This window comes from Furipterus horrens, unplaced genomic scaffold (assembly GCF_987537825.1).
Source record: "Furipterus horrens unplaced genomic scaffold, mFurHor1.1.pri manual_scaffold_4, whole genome shotgun sequence".
NCBI classification, from domain to species: domain Eukaryota; kingdom Metazoa; phylum Chordata; class Mammalia; order Chiroptera; family Furipteridae; genus Furipterus; species Furipterus horrens.
The window spans coordinates 40,066,495-40,087,863 of record NW_028327174.1 but is presented as its reverse complement, the minus strand read 5'-3'; the positions used below and the strand labels follow the sequence as shown (position 1 = coordinate 40,087,863).

General features: G+C 38.7%; 1 pseudogene; it reads left to right on the top strand.

The window, feature by feature from the left end:
- Positions 1-11,136: 11,136 nt before the first annotated feature.
- LOC150011563 (inhibitor of growth protein 2 pseudogene) lies at positions 11,137-18,904 on the top strand (annotated as a pseudogene).
- Positions 18,905-21,369: the final 2,465 nt, after the last annotated feature.

The window sequence follows — 21,369 nt, the reverse complement described above, 5'->3', positions numbered from 1 at the left end:
TCCCAATTAATCTACCAACTGATACCTCTGGTACTTCAAATCACTCCAGGAGTTTTTGGCTGCCCCATGTTTGGCATTTGAAACCCAAACTAATTGCATTAGCACTCTCTTCTGGTTTCTCTCATCTCCAGACAAGCAGCCTCTTTCACACACTTCTGGTAGGTCTGTAAGGAATAAAGTGAGCAGGTAAAAATAAAGAAAAATCTGTAAATACATAGACGTGGACAAATAAGAATAATTGCAAGGAATAAGAGAAGGCATAATAATCTCAAGAGATTAAGAGAACATCTTAAACCAAACTCCATCATTTTTACAAATGAGAAAAAGTTATTGCCATTGACATTAAGTGATTTACTTGAGCTCACACAGCAATTTAGTAATAGATTCAGAGCGAGAAGCTTGGTCTTCATATTTTCATATAAGGACTCTGCTAACTCTACACCCCCTGATAGAGAGGCGCGTGAATAGTAAATACTCAGGTGTGGATATGTTTTCATTAAATTTTACTCGTGTCTGCACACGGAGTTGTCTGGCACACAGCAGGCAGATAGTGAGTGTAGCTGGTATGTAGCTCCATTCTTTCTTAATTTATCTACATGGAGTCAAAGCATTATGAAGGAAAGGCCAAGTCCAGTTTGACATCGCTAATCATGTAGCCACTGCCTGGGTGGGGCTGGATGATGGTGACTCGCAGAGGAGCTCTGGGCAGGGTTTCCTTATCTATGCCTTGCTGACCCTGGTGGAGAGTGTATCTGCAGTCTATGAAAACATCCAAATAGAAAAAAAAAGTGGTTGACACTTATAAATTTTCTGTCAATTATACTTCAATAAGGCTGAAGTAGAAAGAGAAGGAGAAGGAGGTGGAGGAGGAAGAAGAGGAAGAGGAGAGGGAGTAAGAGGAGAAAGAAGAGGAAATATTTTCTTGTCTTAAATTCCAAGACAAAATTCTACAAGGTGAAAGGCCTAGTTAAAGTCTGAAAAATACTCTATTTTTCTTTCTTTATGGTGAGAGCATTGAAGTTCCACTCTCTTAGCAAATTTCAATTATAAAGTACAGAGTTATCGACTACAGTCACCATGTTTTAGTTTACATCCTCAGACCTGATTAATCTTATAGTTGAAAGTTTGTACCCTGTTACCAACCTCTCCCTATTTTCCTCACTTCCCAGCCCATAGTAATCACTTTTCTGTTCTGTTTCTATGAAATTGACCTTTTTATTTTTTAAGATTTCACATGTAAGTGATATTACAGAGTATTTGCCTTTCTCTGTCTTGCTTATTGCACTTAGCATAATGTTTTTAAATTTCATTCATGCGTTGCAAATGGTAGGATTTCCTTCTCCCTCATGGCTGAAGAATATTCCATTGTATGTATATACCACATCTTCTTTCATCTATTTTTCTGTTGATGGACACTTACTTAGGTTGTTTTCATATCTTGGCTTTTGTGAATAATGATGCAGTGAACAGGGGGTGCAGAGATCTTTTCTAGTCAGTGTTTTTGTTTTCTTCAGACAAGTACCCAGAAGGGGGATTGCTAGATTATATCACAGTTTTATTTTTAATTTTTTGAGGAAACTCCACACTGTTTTTCATAGCGGCTTCACCCATTTACATTCCTATCAACACTGCTCCCTTTTCTCCACATCCTTGCCAACACTTACCTCTTCTTCTTGATGATAGCCATTCTAACTGGTGTGAGGTGATACCTCATTGTGATTTTGATTTGCATTTCCCTGATGATTAATAATGTTGAGCACATTTTTATGTACCTGTTGGCCATTTGTATGTCTTCTTTGGAAACAATGTCTACTTCAGGCCTTCTGTCCATTTTTAAATTGAATTAATTTTAAAATAATAATACATTTTTAGTAATACATATTAATTCATTTTAAATGAGCAATACACATCATTTCCACCACTCCTCTCCCTTGATACAAATCAAAGATTTTGTAAATTTCTCTTTACAATGAATATTTTGTGCAGCATAACTGGACAGAGTCCAGATTTCAATTCTTGTGGCCAATCGAGTGTAAAATTGACAGGTGGCCCCTTTCAAAATCCAGAAACTGTTAAAAAAAAATTTAAATATCAATATAATTGTATGTAATAAGAGTTTATTGTTTATAGATGAATAGTTCACAAAATGGGAATCTTCAAACCAACAGTATTATGAAGCCCAGTGGCATGATGTTATAGGACGACTTATATAGTAAAAATATTGAAGCTGTTTGGTCTTTATTTTTTTGGAATGAGAGAAGATTGGTTAAAAGTGGTCATCTTATGCCATTTTTGGAAAACAATTTAGGTTTTTAAAATGATTTTCAGACGCATTTATAAGAAACAGCCCTAGTTAAGTTTCACTTACATTGCAGAATAAGCTATATTAGGTTTCACTTACACAGCTTAGCTGGTTCTGCTATTCAGGGAATTTTACATGTATATTTTATTTTACACATCTATTCTTGTTCACTCAAGAAATTGCCATAAGGTCTTTCCCTTACAAATGAGCAATTAATTTAGCTACAAAGCTCCTGCCCACCAAAAGCCTAAACAGGCAGGTTTTAAAAATTAAGTTAATTTTCCAATGGCATTTTTCACAGAAATAGAACAAACATTCAAACTACAAAAAAACCCAAGTAGCCAAAGCAGTCTTGAGAAACATAGAACAAAGGTAGAGATATCATGCTCCCTGATCTCAAACTATATTACAAAGCTACAGTAAACAAAAAGCATGGCACTGACATAAAAACAAACTTGCATCAATAGAACAGAATCGAGAGCTCAGAAATAAATGTATGAATATATGATTGTCAACCAATTTTGACCAAGAACTGCAACCAAGCAAAAGCTCTTTGGGGTTCATTTGTCTTTTAGGAATGGCAAACCTGCGAGACACATATGTAGGCAAAAACCCAACTGTGTTCTGAGTAAGAAAGAAAGGGTCAAAGTTTATAAAGACTGAAAAAAGTGGGCTTCCGGAGGGATCGCACAACTTGCTTTGAAAGAGCTGTGATTGGTGCTGGCAAAATGACTTACATTATGCTATAAATGATTAATTGTTTATGTCTACTGCTAGGTAAAAAATTAAATTTGTTAACAGAGCTCAGTGATGCAGAACCAGGTCTAGAAACTGTATCATGAGGTATAGTTTGGTTTCACTCAGTTCAAAAGTTCAGTTTCACTAGGAGGGGTTGTGTTAGCTCAGCTTCCTGGAGGCCTCCCAGCTACATTTTAAATTACTCTCTTGATAACACCAATTCTATTTTGCCGTTTTCCTTTCACATAGTCAATTACTTTATGACAAAGGAGCCAAAGTTGCACAAGGGGAAAGGACAATCTCCACAAATGGTGCTGGGAAAACTTGACTGCCAATTGCAAAAGAATTAAACTGAAACTTTATCTTAGACCATACACAATATGAATTAAGGACTTGACTATAAAACCTGAAGCCATAAAACTCCTAGAAGAAAATATAGTAGGTAAGCTCCTGACATCAGTCTTGGAGATAATTTTTTAGATGTGACACCAAAAATAAAGGCAACAAAAGCAGAAATAAACAAGAGAATACATCAAACTAAAAAGTTTCTATACAGCAAAGAAACCATCAACAAAATAAAAGGGCAGCCTACTGAATGGAAGAAAATATTTGCAAATCATATATCTGGCAATAATATATAGAAAACTTGTAAAACTTAATAATAAAAAAACAGACAATCTGACTTTAATATGGGCAGAAGACCTGAATAGACTTTTTTCCCAAATAAGTCATACATATGGCCAATAGGTACATGTAAAGGTACTCAACATCATTAATCCTCAGGGAAATGTAAGTCAAAACCACAATGATATATCACTTACATCTGTTAGGATGGCTGTTATCAAGAAAACCACCAACTTACACCATATACCAGAATAAACTCAAAATGGATAAAAGATTAAACGTACATCATGATACCATAAAAGTCCTAGCAAAAAACATAGGCAGTAAAATTTCAGATATTCCAGGTAGAAATATTTTTTGCCAATATATCTCAATGGGCAAGGGAAATAAAGGGAAATAAATAAAGGAATTTGACTACATGAAATTAAAAAGCTTTTGCATGACTAAAGAAACCATCAGCAAAATAAAAAGGGAACCAACCATAGGGGAAAACATATTTGCCAATGATACCTCGGACAAAGGTATAATCCCAAAAATACATAAAGAACTCATATGATTCAATACAAGGAATGTTACATAGCAGAACAGGGCTCGTTCACGTGGCACTTTGGCGTAAGACCAACAATTAGTGTTGAGAAAAACACATCTTTATTTACAATATTCCAACCTTGGGGAGCTTTGAGCACTCCTGCTCAGAGCCCTGTTCTCCCATGAGACCCAACACTTCCCTTGTTTCCCAAAAGGCTATAAGCCACCCCAAGCCCGACAGTTCCCCATTCCTTATCTGTCACCTCTCCCCTTCAAGATCTGGGGTGTATTGTCTTCAGCCTCCATATAATAATCCAAAAAAGCATACACCATATTACACGGGATCATGGTGAAGTCCAGGAAAAGGACAAGTCCTAAGAGAGTGTCCTTTCCGCATGTCCCAAGTTCCAAGAGTCCAGATAGAGAGTGGGTCTGCAAGGCAGAGTCCTTGGTGGCTTCGGAATCAGTTGGAGTGGGCACGATCAAAGCAGCAGCATGCCTGCTTTCCTACTAGCCCAGGCCACATGGCCGGATCCTGACTGCAAACTGCATAGTTGCTAACTGCTTCTCCCTTCTCACCACAGAGCAGCTTCACTACAAACTGCATAGCTGCTACATCATGGCTCTCTCTTACACACCAGACCTCATATCCAACTACTGTCTACACCCTTTCAGACCACATGGCTTCTCTTCATTCTTCTCAAACCACATGGCTCCTTCTTCCACACTAGACTTCAATGGCAGACCCCCTTCTTTCATCCTTTCAAACAGCATCACCCTCTTCCTTATGGCTTGCCCTTCTTTCACATCCAACTTCATGGCAGACAGCAAGGCCCTTCTTCATCCTCACAAACAGCATGGCCCCTTCCTTATGGCTACTGCCCTAATTTTAAATGCTGACCCAGAGCACCATACTTTATTGTTATGAAAAGTATCTTAAGGTATATCACCGCCCTTCTACTCAGATGGCTGCACTGCTTCCCTTCAGGAAAGGCTTGGTTATCTCCTTCTCATTGTATGTAAAGTCTCTTGATCTGTATCATCAGCCCTTTCACCCGTCTTTTACCTGGACAGTAGTACAGCTACAGTATTATCTAGTTACCAGCCTGCCATAGATATGCAAAGTACCTTAAAATCTGTACTATCTCCTCTGCCCACCCCCAAAACCATGGGCTGTGGGGACTTTGGGTACCCCCCCCCTACTCTGTTATAGGAAGACAAACAATCCAATTAAAAAATGGGCAAAGGGCCTGAATAGGCACTTCTCCACGAAGGACAGGCAGATGGCCAATGGAAGTATGAAATAATGCTCAACATCACTAGTCATCAGAGACATGCAAATTAAAACCACAATGAGATATCACCTCACATCTACCAGAATGACTATCATTAATAATTCAACAAACAACAAGTGCTGGTGAGGATGTGGAGAAAGGGGAACCCTTTTGCACTGTTGGTGAGAATGCGGATTGGTGCAATCACTGTGGAAAATAGTATGGAATTTCCTCAAAAAATTAAAAATTGAGCTGTTTTTTGACCCAGCAATTCCATTGCTGGGAATATACCCTAAAAATCCCAAAGCACCAATTCAAAAGAACTTACACACTCCTACGTTCATAGCAGTGCTATTTACAATGGCCAAGTATTGGAAACAGCCTAAGTGCCCATCAACAGATGAGTGGATCAAAAAACTGTGGTACATTTACACAATGGAATTCTACACTACAGAAATAAAGAAGGAACGCCCACCTTCTGTGACAGCATGGATGGACCTAGAGAATATCATGTTAAGTAGAATAAGCCAGTCAGTGAAAGACAAATACCATATGATCTCACTTATAAGAGGAATCTAATGAACAAAATAAACGTATGAGCAAAATAGAACCAGAAACATGGAAACAAGGAATAGACTGACTGTGGCCAGAGGGAAGGAGGGAGGAAGATAACGGTGGAAAGAAGAGGAAGGGATTAGTCAAAGAACATGTATGAATGACCCATGGACATGGACAACAGTGTGGGGATTGACTGTGGGAGTGGGGGGTGAGCTGGACAGGGGAGAGCAAAGGGGAGAAAATTGAGACAACTGTAATAGAATAACAAATTAAAAAAGACAAAGCCTTGGCTGGTGTGGCTTAGTGGATTGAGCACCAGCCTGTGAACTAAAGGGTCGTGGGTTCGATATCCAGCCAGGGTACATGTCTGGGTTGCAGGTCAGGTCCCCACTTGGGGATGCATGAGAGGCAATAACACATTGATGTTTCTCTCCCTCTCTTTCTCCCGCTTTCCCCTGTCTCTAAAAAAAAATAAATAAATAATAATAAAAGACAAAAAAAGAAGACAAGAGGTGACATGTTGCTGAGGATGTGGAGAAAAGGAACCCTTGTGTGCAGTTGGCAGGAATGTCAATTAGTTCAGCCCCTATGAAAAACAGTATGAAAGTTCCTCCAAAAATTAAAAATAAAACTGCACTATGATTCAGCAGTCCCACTTCTGGGTACTTGTCTGAAGAAAATAAAAACAGTAACTAGAAAGGGTATCTGCATGCCCTGTTCACTGCAGCATTATTCACAATAGCCATCAGTATTCACAACAATCTAAGTGTCCAGCTGTGGGTGAATGGATAAAGAAGATGTGATACACACACACACACACACACACACACACACTAGAATACAAGGAGGACCCCCAAATCTCTGGAATTTATTTATTAAAAAATGTGTTTTTATTTTTACATATTTAAACTTCAATCACCTTCAATGTACTTTCCATTTGATGCAATATACCTATCAAGACTTTTTCCACTACTGAAAATAGTTTTGGAGCTCGCTGATTTTGATGCCTTTTAGTGCTTCTGCCATTTTTGGTTTCACCTCTTCTATGTTGGCAAAACATTTCCATTTGAGGACTTTTCTCATCCAGGGAAACAAAAAACAAGTCACTTGGGTAAGATCAGGTGACTAGGGAGGGTGGGGCATGGAGGTCATGACGTTTCTGGTCAAAAACTGCTGAACACTCAGTGTGGTGTACTCATAAATCACCCATTGTGAAGTGGGCAAATGAAGTCAAATGCAGCCTCTGACTACAATGCCAGCTGGTACACTGATACAGATGGGGTCCTAGAACCCCCACCTACTGGGGAAAGCTTTACTACAAGGGGCTTGCCCTCAAGAAGATAATTCCATTTTGGGGGGTGTTCACCCCCTTGTATTATTCAGCCATGAAAAAGAAGGAAATTGTGCCTTGTGCCACAACATGGGTGGACTCTGAGAACATTATGCTAAGTGAAATAAGCCAGACCAAGAAAGACAAAAACTATATGATCTCACTTATACGCAGAATCAAAAAAAAAAAAACAGAAAAAACTCCAGCAAGTCATAGGTACAGAGAACAGACTGATGGTTATAAGACAAGGGCATGAGAATGGCCAAAATTAGCGAAGGGCGTCAAAAGATAACAAGCCTCTGGTTATAAAATAGAGAAATCACAGAGATGAAATATACAGTGTGGTGACTATAGTTAATAATACTGAGTCAGGAGTGGGGAAACTCCAGAGGTGCCCCAGGACTAGGATAAAGGACAACAATACAGAACAGAGACCCTGTTCTAAGACTGGTTGTCCCCACTTTCTGGAAAAGTGCTGAGTCATGGTGAATGATGACTGCACCTGCTCAGAAGATGCTTCATGATCCCTGCTTTATTATAATAACGTTATAATAAATTAGCATTGTGGGCTTCCTCTTGTGCAGTGGGCGATCAAGGAAAATCATGGGGGACCACATGCACATTAGTTTAAAAGTAATATAACTACTTGTGCATGTACAATAAAAGCCCGCCAAAACTAGCAAGGAAATATCTGCTCTATAAGAATAGAGTCCCTCCAGCCAGTAAAGGTCAGTCTCTGCTCAGAGTTGACCCTCTTCCATGTTCTGTGGAGTATACTATTGCTTCACAAATCTGCGCTCTCTCTTTCTACTATAAACTCTCTGTGTGTTTGGTTCAATTCATTGTTCACAGTCACCGAGAACCTGGTTACCTGTGCCCATCTGAAACAATACTATATTGCATACTTGAAAGTTGTTTAGAGATTAGATCTTAAAAGTTCCCATCACAAGAAAAGAAGTTTTGTAACTATGTATGGTGGCAGATCTTAACTAGACTCGCTGTGATGATCATTTCACAATACATACAAATACCAAATCATTATGCTATCAACTGAAACTAATACAATATTATATGTCAATTATATCTCAATTTTTTAAAGTTAATTTTAAACCATATAATGTTGAAGCAGAAATCCTCTCATCCAAGCTGAGCATCTCATCCCACCTTCATTTAAGGATGAAACTCTTTTTAAAAAAAATATATATAAAAACATCTGTTGTTGTTGTTTTTTAAGATTTTTTAAAAATTCATTTATTTTTAGAGAGAGGGGAAGGGAGGGAGAAAGAGATGGAGAGAAGTATCAATATGTGGTTGCCTCTTGCACACCTCTAACTGGGGATCTGGCCTGCAACTCAGGAATGTGCCCTGACTGGGAATCGGACTGGTGACCCTTTGGTTCACAGGTCAACACTTAATCCACTGAGTCACACCAGCCAGGCTAAGGCCGAAACGCTGAATGAATGAGCCCAAATGAGAACTCCAGTTGTCTCATACACTTCAGTCATTGAGTCACCAAATATTTATTAAGCACCAACTTTGTTCCAGACCCTACTCAGTGCTGGGTAAACAAAAGGAATCAGACAGAAATGGCTCTAGCCCTTGCCAACCTTGCAGTCCCAGGGGGAATAGCCCGCAAAAATTGAACAAGAAAAATATGTCAATGAATAACATTTAATGCTTCTGTTAAAAAAAAAAAAAAAAAAAAGGCATGCTTTGAGAGAGCATAAGAGGAGGACCACCTAAAACAGATTGAACGGGTAAGAAAGGTCTCGTATAAGACAGGACATTTCAGTTGAAAATTAAAGGATGCCAAAGAGCCTGCTATAATGGCTGGGGAGGAAGCTTCAGGAAAATGGAAGAGCATGTGAAACACGAGATAGGAAAGAACCTGTATATTTGAGAACTGGAGATGTTACCAGACAAGGGGCCTGGCCCTGAGGGAGTCTACCAGGGCCAGGTGTAGGGTGTGAGTTCCTGACTGTGTAGGAAAGATTTCACAACATGAGTCCAGGTGACTATGAGGATCCATTTATTAAAGTTGGGGGCAGTGAGACAAGAAGAAGCAACAGGAGAGCCTAGGCTGGGCTGCCTTAGGTCACTGGGAAGTCAGAGGAAAGGGGACTTTGGGGACAGGTTCAGGGGATCAGGCTGGGACAAACTACCATTGCCTTAGAGTTTAGGAAACTGTGCCTGTGAAGAAAGAAGTGGGGGAAGAAGGGAAAGGAGTGGCGCCAGCTTCTCCGCAGAGGAAGAGCACACACTGGGTCCTTTGTCTTGAGGTTTTATTCTCTCTCTTGCAGGTGGGAATCTAAGGGTGGCTTTTGGCAGAACATTTATCAGCTTTCCAGGTGCATTTTAATATGCTGATGTGTCAAAATGAGCATATAGGTGGGGTTTGGGAATATTCTTTGGTTTGCTATACTGTTTTACTTTTATCTTGAGTCTGTCTGGCTCTTAATGGGGTTTTTGTTCTTTGTTCCTGACTTCATCTGTCCTTGGGTTTAGCTGGCACAAATGACATTAATTGAGTCTCTGTTCTCTATTTCCCAGATTTAAGCTGTGTGTTCTTTGGTTAGGGAGGAGAGGTATGAACCATTCACTCTCAAGTGTCCTTGGTTAGGAGAGATAAGTTCTTTAGATTCACCAGCTGGTGTAAGTTGCTCAAACTGTTTGGCCTCATTTAATTTTCTTGTTTCAGTTTTCCCATTCCATTTGTCCAGGAATTTTCCTAGCTTCTTACTATCCTGTCACAGAGGGAAGGTCTAGGTACTTGTAGCTTGGTGAGTAAAGAGTACAGCTTGCATTGTCTCTAGTTTTCAGTCCTCTTGCTGAAGGAAAAGAGTATGCTGCAGCCCATTAAGTAAAACAGATGTGAGCACAACTCCTGATCAAAAAAGTGGGCAGAACACCACCTAAATGAATGCCTTATCTTGTAATATCCTCTGAACTGTGCCTAGCTCATAGTCGCTGACAAATGTTGGCTTTAAAAAAGGCAAGAATAGCCTTGACTGGTGTGGCTCAGTGGATCAAGTGCCAGTTTGTGAGCCAAAAGGTCGCTGGTTTGATACCCGGTGAGGGCACAAGCCTGGGTTGCAGGCCAGGTCCCCAGTTGGGGCGTTCCAAGAGGCAACCGATTGTTTCTCTCACACATCCATGTTTCACCTTCCCTTCCCCTCTCCCTAAAAATAAATAAATAAAGTCTTAAAAAAAAAAAAAAAGATGCCCTGGCTGGTGTGGCTCAGTGGATTGAGCGCCTGCCTGTGAGCCAAAGGGTTGCTGGTTTGATTCCCAGTCAGGGCTGATGCCTGGGTTGCAAACCAGGTCTCCAGTTGGGGGCACACAAGAGGCAACTACACATTAATGTTTCTCCCCCTTTCTCCCTCCCTTCCCCTCTGTCTAAAAATAAAATAAATAAAACCTTCAAAAAGAAAAGGCAAGGATATAAGGCCTTGTTCCTCATTCCGCACCCTTCCACATGTCCTTAGGGGCTTAGAGAAATGCCTAGGGGTTCCAAGGAAGACAATTCGATTATTACTGCACTATTGCTTCTGCCTCACAGAGGAACTTGGTGTTTATAAAATCAACTTAGTACAAAAAGTCTTTCTGAAGGAGACTTGATTAGTTAGGGATCCTGATTAAAGGTTACCTAAGGGTCTTGATTTATAGATAATCTTTAACAAAACATAACACTAAGAGAAGGGAGCAATGTGAAGTCTCAGATAAGGCACAATTGATGGAGTAAACAAAATAGAAAAGGAGGGCAACCAAGAGAAGGTAGACAGATGGCAGCGTGTGATCTGCTCCAGCACCTCTCAAACATCACAGGTAAGAATCACCTGAAAAACTTGTCAAAACAACCCCAGAGCCTCTGATTTAGCAAGATAGCAAAAATAATCATAGTTCTATAATTTTGGAAGTATTTGTTTACTGACCTACAAATTGGTTTTATTATTTTGGTATGTTATGGTGCATTCGCGAGAATGGAGAGTCCGAGACAATTTGAATTTTTAAATTGTGGCGTTTATTGTGGCTGTCCAGTGACTGTCCACCTGCACACAAGCCGGACTTAGGTGAACAGCCCTGACCCTGGGGACTGGGGGGCTTATAAAGCATTTCAGATGCATTCCTGTTCCTGCAGGTGCAGGAAGTTGGACAGAAATACAGCTTGTATAAACAAAAATTTTCCACTATTGCCCAGGTCATTGCTCAAAGGAACAGGTCACTGCTCAAAGGAATAACAGTTAGGTTAAGTTCCTTGTTCTGCTTGGTCGGAGCATGCAATCGCAGGGGTCTGGTTTCCGGGACCCAAGTCTAGCTAATTACCCTACTGGCTGGACATCTGAAAAATACCCTCTAACAGGTAGATTTATAAAATAAGTTAATTCCAAACTATATTCAAAATAATCTTCTAAGAAAAAAACAAAAACAAGATATAACTACATCTATTGAAGCAAAACTTAAAACCTTTATGTGGATTATACAAATATTTAAAAGTTATATATGCAAAATAATTATTTTAGACCTATATTCAGTCAGTTACTTTTCTTCAGCTTTATTGAGGTATAGTTGACAAATAAAATTATTTATATTTAAAGTATACAATGTGATGATTTGACATATATATGCTTTGTGAAATAATGACAACGATCAGGTTAATTAACACATACATCACCTCACATAGTCTCCCCCACCTTTTTTGTGTGTGTGGTGAGGATATGTCACGTCTACCCTTGGTAAATTTTAAACTCACAGCAAAGTATTTACTATCATCACCCTACTGTCACCGTCCCCAGAGTTCACTCACCTTAAAGCTGAAGCTTTATACCCTTTGACCAGCATCTCCACATCTCCCTCATTCCCTCATACCCACCTTCCTCTGGCCCTGGTAACCACAATTTTACTTTGTTCCTATGAGTTCAACCTTTTTTTTTTCTTCTTCTTTTTTTTAAAAGTTCCACATATAAGTGAGATTATGCAGTATTCATCTATCTCTGTCTGGCTAATTTCACTTAGCATATTGTCCTCTAGATTCATTCATGATGTTGCAAATGATAGGATTTCCTTCTTTCTCCTGACTGATGTTCCACCACACACACACACACATATATGTGTATATATATATTTATATATGTATATATATTTATATATATATGGATATCACATCTTCTTTATTCATCTGTGGATGGGCACTTAGATTGTTTCAATACGTTGGCTACTGTGAATAATGCTGCAATGAACATGGGAGTGCAGATATCTCTTGGAGCTGCTGATCTTGTTTCCTTCAGATATGTACCCAGAAGTGGGATTTCTAAATCACACAGTAATTTAATTTTTAATTTTTTGAGAATCCTCCATAGTGTTTTCCATAGTCTCACCAGTTTACATAGCCATGAACATTATCTGTTGTCTTTTTGATACCAGCCATCCTAACAGGTATGAGTAATATTGCACTGAGGTTTTTATGTACATTTTGTGATGATTAGTGATATTAAGCATTTTTTCATGTAGCTATTGGCCGTTTGTCTGTATTCCTTAAAAAATGTTTATGTAGGTCCTCATCAGTTTCTCAACTTTATCTGAGTCAATATCATATCACTGGCATTTTTCTGAAAAAAATCTTTTTAGGAATGACATTATTGTTTTTAAGCTTTTTAATAAAATAGCCTAAAATCTTCAAAGTTGTATATCAGGTTTTAAAAATTAAAAAGGCTGATATTTTTTACTTCTCTTTCTAGACTGGATGCTGAGGTACCTGGTAAGCACAAAGCCAATTATTTTCAATTCCAATTGTTTTTCATATTAAAATACTGTATGTTAAGTTTTTGAGTCCCCAATTTTTCAAAGACCCTGTCTGTTTGCTCCCATTTAGACTACCCCTTTGAGGCCAATAGTTTTACTAAGCAAAACATGTCAAATAAGTAAGTTATTTCTATTTAAGTTTAATTTGATTGTTTCCATTTTGATTGTTTCCACAAATTTGGATGTTGCAAAATCATAGGACTTCTCAATTGCATTCCATTTGGTATAGAATAGACATTTATCCAATTGAGAGAAAAAGCTCCAATTAAAGACAATTCTCAGAAGTCAAGGTATTTTAAATAAAAATTATAGAATTTCAAAATTAAATCTATTTCAGCTATTGCTGTTAAAATCTTTCAGCTTTTCTTTGCTTTTGTACAAATAAATTCCAATGTCTTCCTATTTTCGGTTTCATATTCAATAATTATAACTTGCTGAAAAGCTTCAGAAGCTGAATTTCTTTTTTAGAACTCCATTTTAAAAGTATTTGGATTAAAGTTTTCATCTCATTTTAAACATGAAACACTTGAAAGGAACGCCTTAACGAAGAAGTTCAATGCCATTATAAAACACTTGAGTTTACTTTTAAAAGTTCCCGTGAAACTCAGATATTTAAAAATTTAATTAATAACAGTTCTTATTTGAATTCAAAGAAGATTCACCAAAATTTTGTGCTTCAATTAAATTAATCTGTGTATAAAAATTTTATAAATTTTTACACTTATAGCTTCTATTGTCACTGGTAGAGTATTGCAGTTTTAAAAACAATTGTGAGTTATGCATGCACTTCAACCAATTCCAAGAATATTTCTGATCCATAGGTTTCTTAATTTAATAAGAGCATTGTTTTACCATAAAGCTGTACTGCCTCAAAATTTACATTTCTATGATCAGCAAAAAACAAAATATTGACTTCTGGCCAAGATGGAGTCCTAGACAGACACGCTCCATCTCCCACCACAACTAAGAAGGAAACAGCTACTGTAAAACCGGAAATAACCAGAAGTTTCAGAAAATAAAGCTGCATGGAAGTCCAACGTATGAAGTTATAAACAAGTGGTGTTCATCCAGATGGGTAGGAGGGGCGAAGCTGGGGTGGAGAGGTCAAGCTGTGCTGGCAGCACAGACACCTATATTTAAGGGGAGGCGAGAAGTGCCTGGGAGCACCTCTGGCTGCAAACCAAACCTGTCAGCTCGCGATTCCAACGCCAGGGAAGAAAGACCCCCATTGCCTCGGACTGTGAAGGTTGGAGGGTGTGGGGACAGAGGAGGAGGCTCTCGGTCTCTCAGCAGAGAGTGAACAGCAGGAATCCATCTTGGACCCCCTCCCCTACGCAAAGCGCCATAGTGTAGTGAGAAGGGTTGCCTGGTAGTGACAAGTGCATGGGGCTCCGCCCCCAATAGCATAGGAGGTGTGACAGACCCGCCCAGGAAGCAAAGGTAAACACAAAACTGTCAGGATGGCAGGGATGATGATAGAGATCCCAGTGGCGCAACTGACCAGACAGCAAATATATGATCTATTGGACCAGCAGATAGAAAATCTTCCTGAGGCACAGTTCAGAGCTCTGGTTATAAGAAAGCTTACAGATCTAACAGCGGATCTTAAACAAGACAGGGAAGGAATGAAGGCTAGTCCTGCTGAAATGAACGAAAACACATATGAAACAAGTGGTGAAGAGAGGAAAACCAGGTATCAAATCAACAAACCGGAACATAGGGAAGGAAAAAACAGTCGACCAGTGCAGAAAGAGGAAATGAAAAGTGAGGAATACGAGGAGGATCAGAAACCTCTGGGACAGCTATAAGCGAACAAACATTCGAATTATAGGATTGCCAGAAGGTGAAGAAAAAGAACTAGAAATTGAAAAATTATGTGAAAAAATAATGAAGCAGAACTTCCCTAACTTGGTGAAGGAAACAGACTTACAGATCCAGGAAGCACAGAGAGTTCCAGAAAAGCTGGACTCAGGGAGAACCACACCAAGACACATTATAATCAAAATGTAAAAAATTAAAGATAAAGAGAGAATCTTAAAAGCAGCAAGAGAGAAGAAGAGAATTATGTACAAACGGGTCCCAATAAGACTATCAGCTGATTTCTCAAAAGAAACTGCAGGCAAGAAGGGACTGGCAAGAAATATTGAAAGTAATGAAAAGCAAAAACCTACAGCCACGATTACTCTATTCAGCGAAGCTGTCATTCAGAATAGAAGGGCAGAGAAAGTGCTTCCAGGACAAAGCAAAACTGAAGGACTTCATCAGATCCAAACCACTGTTATATGAAATGTTAAAGGGACTTGTTTAGGAGAAAGAGGATCAAAAGCATGAACATTAAAATGAAAACTATCACAACAACCAACAACAGAAGCTAGGGAACCGAAACAAAGGCAAACTAAGTAGGCAACGAGAGTGGGAAAAGAATTATAGGTATGGGTAACATTATGGGGGGAAGTCAGCAGGGAGGGGAAAGGGAGGGAGATGGTACAGGAATTAAGAAGCATAGCAGGAGGGAGTAGACAGGAAGATGTTGAGAAGAATTATATGCACAACCAATGGGCATGGACTAAGGGATGGGAAACTGGAGGGAGGGGTGTCACTGGGTGGAGGGAAACAAAGGGAAAAGAAATTGGGACAACTGTAATAGCATACCCAATAAAGCATATTAAAAAAATTATTTTACTTCAATGCTGAGCTTTTAAACTAAAACTACAATTCACAATGCTGTTATATATTTCACCTTTGACAGAACTAGGTTCTAAAAACTTGCCTTTGTTACATGAATTGGATGGGGGGAAAATCACACTATTATTGGAATTAAATGTTCAGTGACACCAACATTACAAACATTACTAAACTAGCTGCAAAGTTCTCTTTCTGCTAAGACAGCCAACACAATAATGATAGTATTTTACCTTTCACAATACACTTAAGGAAATTTAGACTTGAAAATGAGTAAAATTAATTTAGAAGAGCCATCATTTGATCTAATTGAGAAGTCACACTTCACAGGCTAAGTAAATAACCCTTTGCATGTGTTACACAGTCATCTTCAGGCACAATCCTCTTAAAAGAACTAGTAACTAATGTCAGAAGGAGATGATAATTTTTCTTCTGCAAATTTGGGTCTTTTACTTTCCCTGTAGTCAGAGATATTACTATAGCCACTACTGGCTATGGTAAATATTGATAAATAGTTTGTGCAATTTATACACTCATCATTAACTTTCTTCATATTTACACATACATATTTAAACAGTATATAATAAAATCACTAAAGCAAGAGTGACAAGGCTACTCTATACAGTGTGGCAGAACTTCTTAGTCTATTTTCTCCACTTATTTCACAGACAACTCACCTACAATTAGGCGGCCTGGAGGCTCTGTGCAGCTCACCAGTGGAAGCATGGGCATGGCACAACTGGCAAATGTATCACATGGTCAGCAGCAGCAGCAGCAGCAGCATCCAATCCTTCTCTCAAGTGACTATCAAAGTAATTACTCCATTATGTTACCATTTTTCTGCATGTGGTAAGAACACCTGAGATCTCTCAGCAAATTTCAAGTGTACAATTCATTACTATTAACTATAGTCACCATTTGGTACATAAAGTATCCAGAATATATTCACCTTATAACTGAAGGCTTGTACTGTTTAATTAGTATTTCCTTTTTCCACCTACCCTTTGTTCTTTGGTAATCACCATTCTACTTCTGTTACTTTGAGTTCAATACTTCTTATTTATTTTTAGATTGCATGTGTGAGATCATACCATTTGTCTTCTGTGTCTGGCTTATTTTATTTAGCATAATACCCTCCAGTTGTCACAAATGGCAGGAATTCCTTCTTTTTGTTAAGGCTTAATAATATTTCAGTATATTTTATATATATATTACATCTTCTTTATCCATTCATCCATCTGTTGACGAACACTTAAGTTTTTTCCATATCTTGGCTATGATGAATGATGCTTCAGTGAACACTGGAATACAGGTATCTCTTAAGATAATGATTTCATTTTCTTTGCCTATATTCCCAGAAGTGGAGTTGCTGGATCATATTGTAGTTTTTCTTTCTTTTTTTTTTTTTTGAGGACTCCATACTGTTTTTCATAGTGATTGCACCAGCTTACATTCACAGCAATAGTGTACAAGGTTTCCTGTTTCTCCACATTCTAGCCAGCACTCATGATCTACTGTTTCTTTTGATGATAACCATTCTGACAGGTGGAAGGTGATATCTCATTGTGGTTTGGTTTGCATTTCCTGATGATCAGTAATGGTGAGTACCTTTCTATGTACCTGTTGGCTATCCATATATTTTCTTTAGAAAAATATCCATTCATATTCTCTATTTTTAAATTGGGTTATTTGGTTTGTTGTTATTGAGTTGTATGAGTTCCTTATATATTTTTTGGAAATAAACTCCTTACCAAATGTTCATTCCCCCCAAAGTGATCTATAGATTCAATAAAATTCCTATAAAAACTTCAATGGCATTTTGCACAGAAATAGGAAAGTTAATCCCAAAATTCATATGAAACCACACACAAAAAAGTCTGAGTAGCCAAAGCAATCTTGAGCAAAAGAACAAAGCTGATGGCATCACACTTCCTGACTTCAAACTACAGTATTCCCTCACTTATCGCAGGTATTACGTTCTAGACCCCCCACCCCCGCGATAGGTGCAAATCCGCAAAGTAGGAACCTTACATTTATTTTAGTATTTCAATATATTTTAAGGCTTTATAAACCCTTCCCACACACTTATAAACTGTTCCCAGTCCCTTATTAACCTTTCCCACTCCCTTATTAACCTTTTCCACACTTTTATAAACACTACTTGTTCTTAAACATATGCTACACTCTTAAACCTACATAACTTTAACAACATACATATACAGTACCACAAAATCCCACGATATAGCAAAAAATCCACGATAAATAATTAAATATAATATTTTAAAAAATCCCGCGATAAGGGGCACGGGCGCGCGCTCCCGCCTGCCTCGAAAATGTCTGGTCATTGCAAGAAACATTAAAGAAAATTGATGATATCTATGAAAAATATAAGAAAGAAGATGATTTAAACCAGAAAAAAACGCCTACAGCAGCATCTCCAGAGAGCACTAATCAATAGCCAAGAACTGGGAGATGAAAAAATTCAAATTATCACACAAATGGTCGAATTGGTGGAAAATTGGGCAAGGCAAATGGAACTACATTCACAGTGTTTTCAAGATCCTACTGAAAGTGAACGAGGCTCAAAGAAAGTAAAACTGGATTCCAGCCAACCAAAAAGATCATCAAGGAGACCCCAAAGACAGCGCCCCAGTGAAAGCCGTGATTTACGTCACATGACTAATAGTATTGAAGACTGTGATGATCAGCCACCTAAAGAAAAGAAATCCAAGTCAGCCAAAAAAAGAAATGCTCCAAGGCCAAGCAGGAAAGGGAAGCATCACCTGTTGAGTTTGCAATAGATCCCAATGAACCTACATACTGCTTATGTAACCAAGTATCTTACAGGGAGATGATCGGATGTGATAATGAACAGTGTCCAATTGAGTGGTTCCACTTTTCGTGTGTGTCACTTACCTATAAACCAAAGGGGAAATGCTATTGCTCAAAGTGCAGGGGAGATAATGAAAAAACAATGGGCAAAAGTACTGAAAAGACAAAAAAGGAGAGAAGATCGAGGTAGTGAAGGCCATCCACATTTTAAAGGGTTATTTGTCTTTTATATAATACTTTCAGAATTTACTTTCAGAAAATGTTTTAGGGTAAATGCGTAAAACTATGCAATAATTTTTAATCATTAGTATTAATGCTGTATTAAAAGTTGTTGTCCTTTAAAAAAAAATCCCGCAATACAGTGAGGCCGTGATAAGTGAACCGTGATATAGAGAGGGACTACTGTATATTATAAAGCTATAGTAACCAAAACAGTGTGCTACTGGCATAAGTACACGTAGCTCAGAAAAACAATATAGGGAGCACAGAAATAAACCCACATACACATACATATCAACTGATTTTCAACAACACACCAATAGTACACAATTGGGGAAAGGATAGTTAGTCTCTTCAATAAATGGTTACGGGAAGACTATCCATATGTAAAATGAAACTGGATCCTTATCTCACACCATACACTAAAATCAATTCAAATTGGATTATATACAGTACTTAACAGAAGACCCAATTCTGTAAAACTTCTAGAAGAAAATATAGGGAAAAAGCTCCTTGACATTGGTCTTGGTAATATTTTGTTTTTGTTTTTGTTTTAAATGACACCGAAAGCACAGACAACAAAAGAAAAAATAAATAAGTGGGACTACATCAAACTAAAATGTTTCTGCAAAACGAAGGAAACAGCAAAATAAAAAGGCAACCAACACAATGGGAGAGAGAATTCACAAACCAGAAGTATTCTTTTTAAATAAGAAAGACCTTGAAAGAGAGGGAGATAGTAATGACAGACTTGTTGAGCTTGAATATGCTTTCAAATGAAATAGATTGGAAATAAATAAAACACATATTTTGAGGCTCAGGGTAACTGTTTAGCCAGTAAAATTAATTAGACAACAACCAATCCTCTCCTTTACCCTTGGTTTTTTTAAGAAGATTTTATTTATCTATTTTCAGAGAGAGAGGAAGGGAGAGAGAAACATTAATGTGCATGATCTTTTGGTCTGCAGGCTGGCACTCAACCCACTGAGCCACACCAGCCAGTGCTACCTTTGCATTTTATAGAACATAGCAAAAGTGAGGTTTAGATTAAGAATTTAAGTCAACCTAATTTCACAAATATTTACTGAGTGCTTTCTAAGTGTCAAGAGCAATAAAAAGAGGTAAACTAATGTGTCCTACCTTAAAGGAGTTACCACTTCCTCAGGGGGTACAGACACTGCCTGAAAGCCTATGGCTATAATAGGGTTTGGAAGGTTATGCTAACAACATGAATGGAGTGTAATAGGATCTCTGAAGTGGAGCTCAATGAATTCACTCTGGAATAGTTAGGAAATGCTTCACAGGTGAGGTGATATCTGAGCTGGGCCTTTGGAGTAGAATGAGTAGGATTTGTCCCACTGTTATAGCAGATTCAGTGAAAACCACTCAGAGTCAATGGATAGGGAAAGCAAAAGGTTTTATTTCCCGGCGGTTGGACAGAGACCAGAACAGATCTCAAATAAAGCACCGACCCAGTATGGGGCTTAAGGCAGGGTTTTTATACTTTAAGCTTTGAAGGGGGAAGGGGAAGAAGTGAGGAAGGGGTTAGGAGTAAGTCAACAAGTCTGTTGCAACTGGCAGATGTGGCACTAGAGCTGGTCAGTACATTCCAGGATGTGGGTTCCATCTGGCCAGGGAGGGTCCATTATGCAAACGCTGCAAAATAGAGCTCAGAGGAAACAAACTAGGTTACAAGCACAGCTGGTTGGGGGGCGGGGGGGGGGGGCGCTTGCTGGCCACTACACCATCAGCTGGGGAAGCAGTAAAAGAATTTTCCAAGTAAAGGAAACATAAATATGATCAAAGGTAGGCAGCTCCTATGTGCCAGAGGCTGGTGTTTTTATTTGGGAAAAGTGAGGTTTAATACGGCTAGGACAGAAATATTTATCAGATAGGAGCAAGGAAGGGGTGAGAGTAAAAACAGTTTGGTTTGGAAATAAACAAAGATCATCCAAATGAAAACAGGTAAAAGCTATTTTTTTTTCAGAGCTCGCTGCAGCAAGGGAGTCAGCTACCATCCCTTGGGTTTTGGCTCCAACTCAAAAGAAGGCAGAGTGGAAAAATTTTACGGTGGAAAAACAGAAGCCTACAAGTTTACCCTGAGGTTCAGGTTTTGGTCAATAACTGCCAGCTTCCCTAATTTTCCCCCTGACTTCCAATTAGGGACCAACCAAAGAAAGCCAAACATGCTCCCCTAGCCAGTCCCACAGGAGGCATTATTTCTAGCTAGCCAGCCTACAGCTTCCCCATGCCAACACCCTCCAATCAGGGCACACGTGAAGCCTTCCTCTTTTTCCACTATGAAGCTTTGCCACTCCTGTGCCGGCCTGAAGTCTCTGTTAAAAAGCAAGTGATGGTGTAAGAAACAAGAACACAGTGACTCCCAAACCAGTAGATAGTCATTAGTAACAAAGGGCAAATGTAATTAAAGGGACTCAAGGGCAAATATAATTAGAGGATCTCTGAGAAAGGAGTTGACAGCA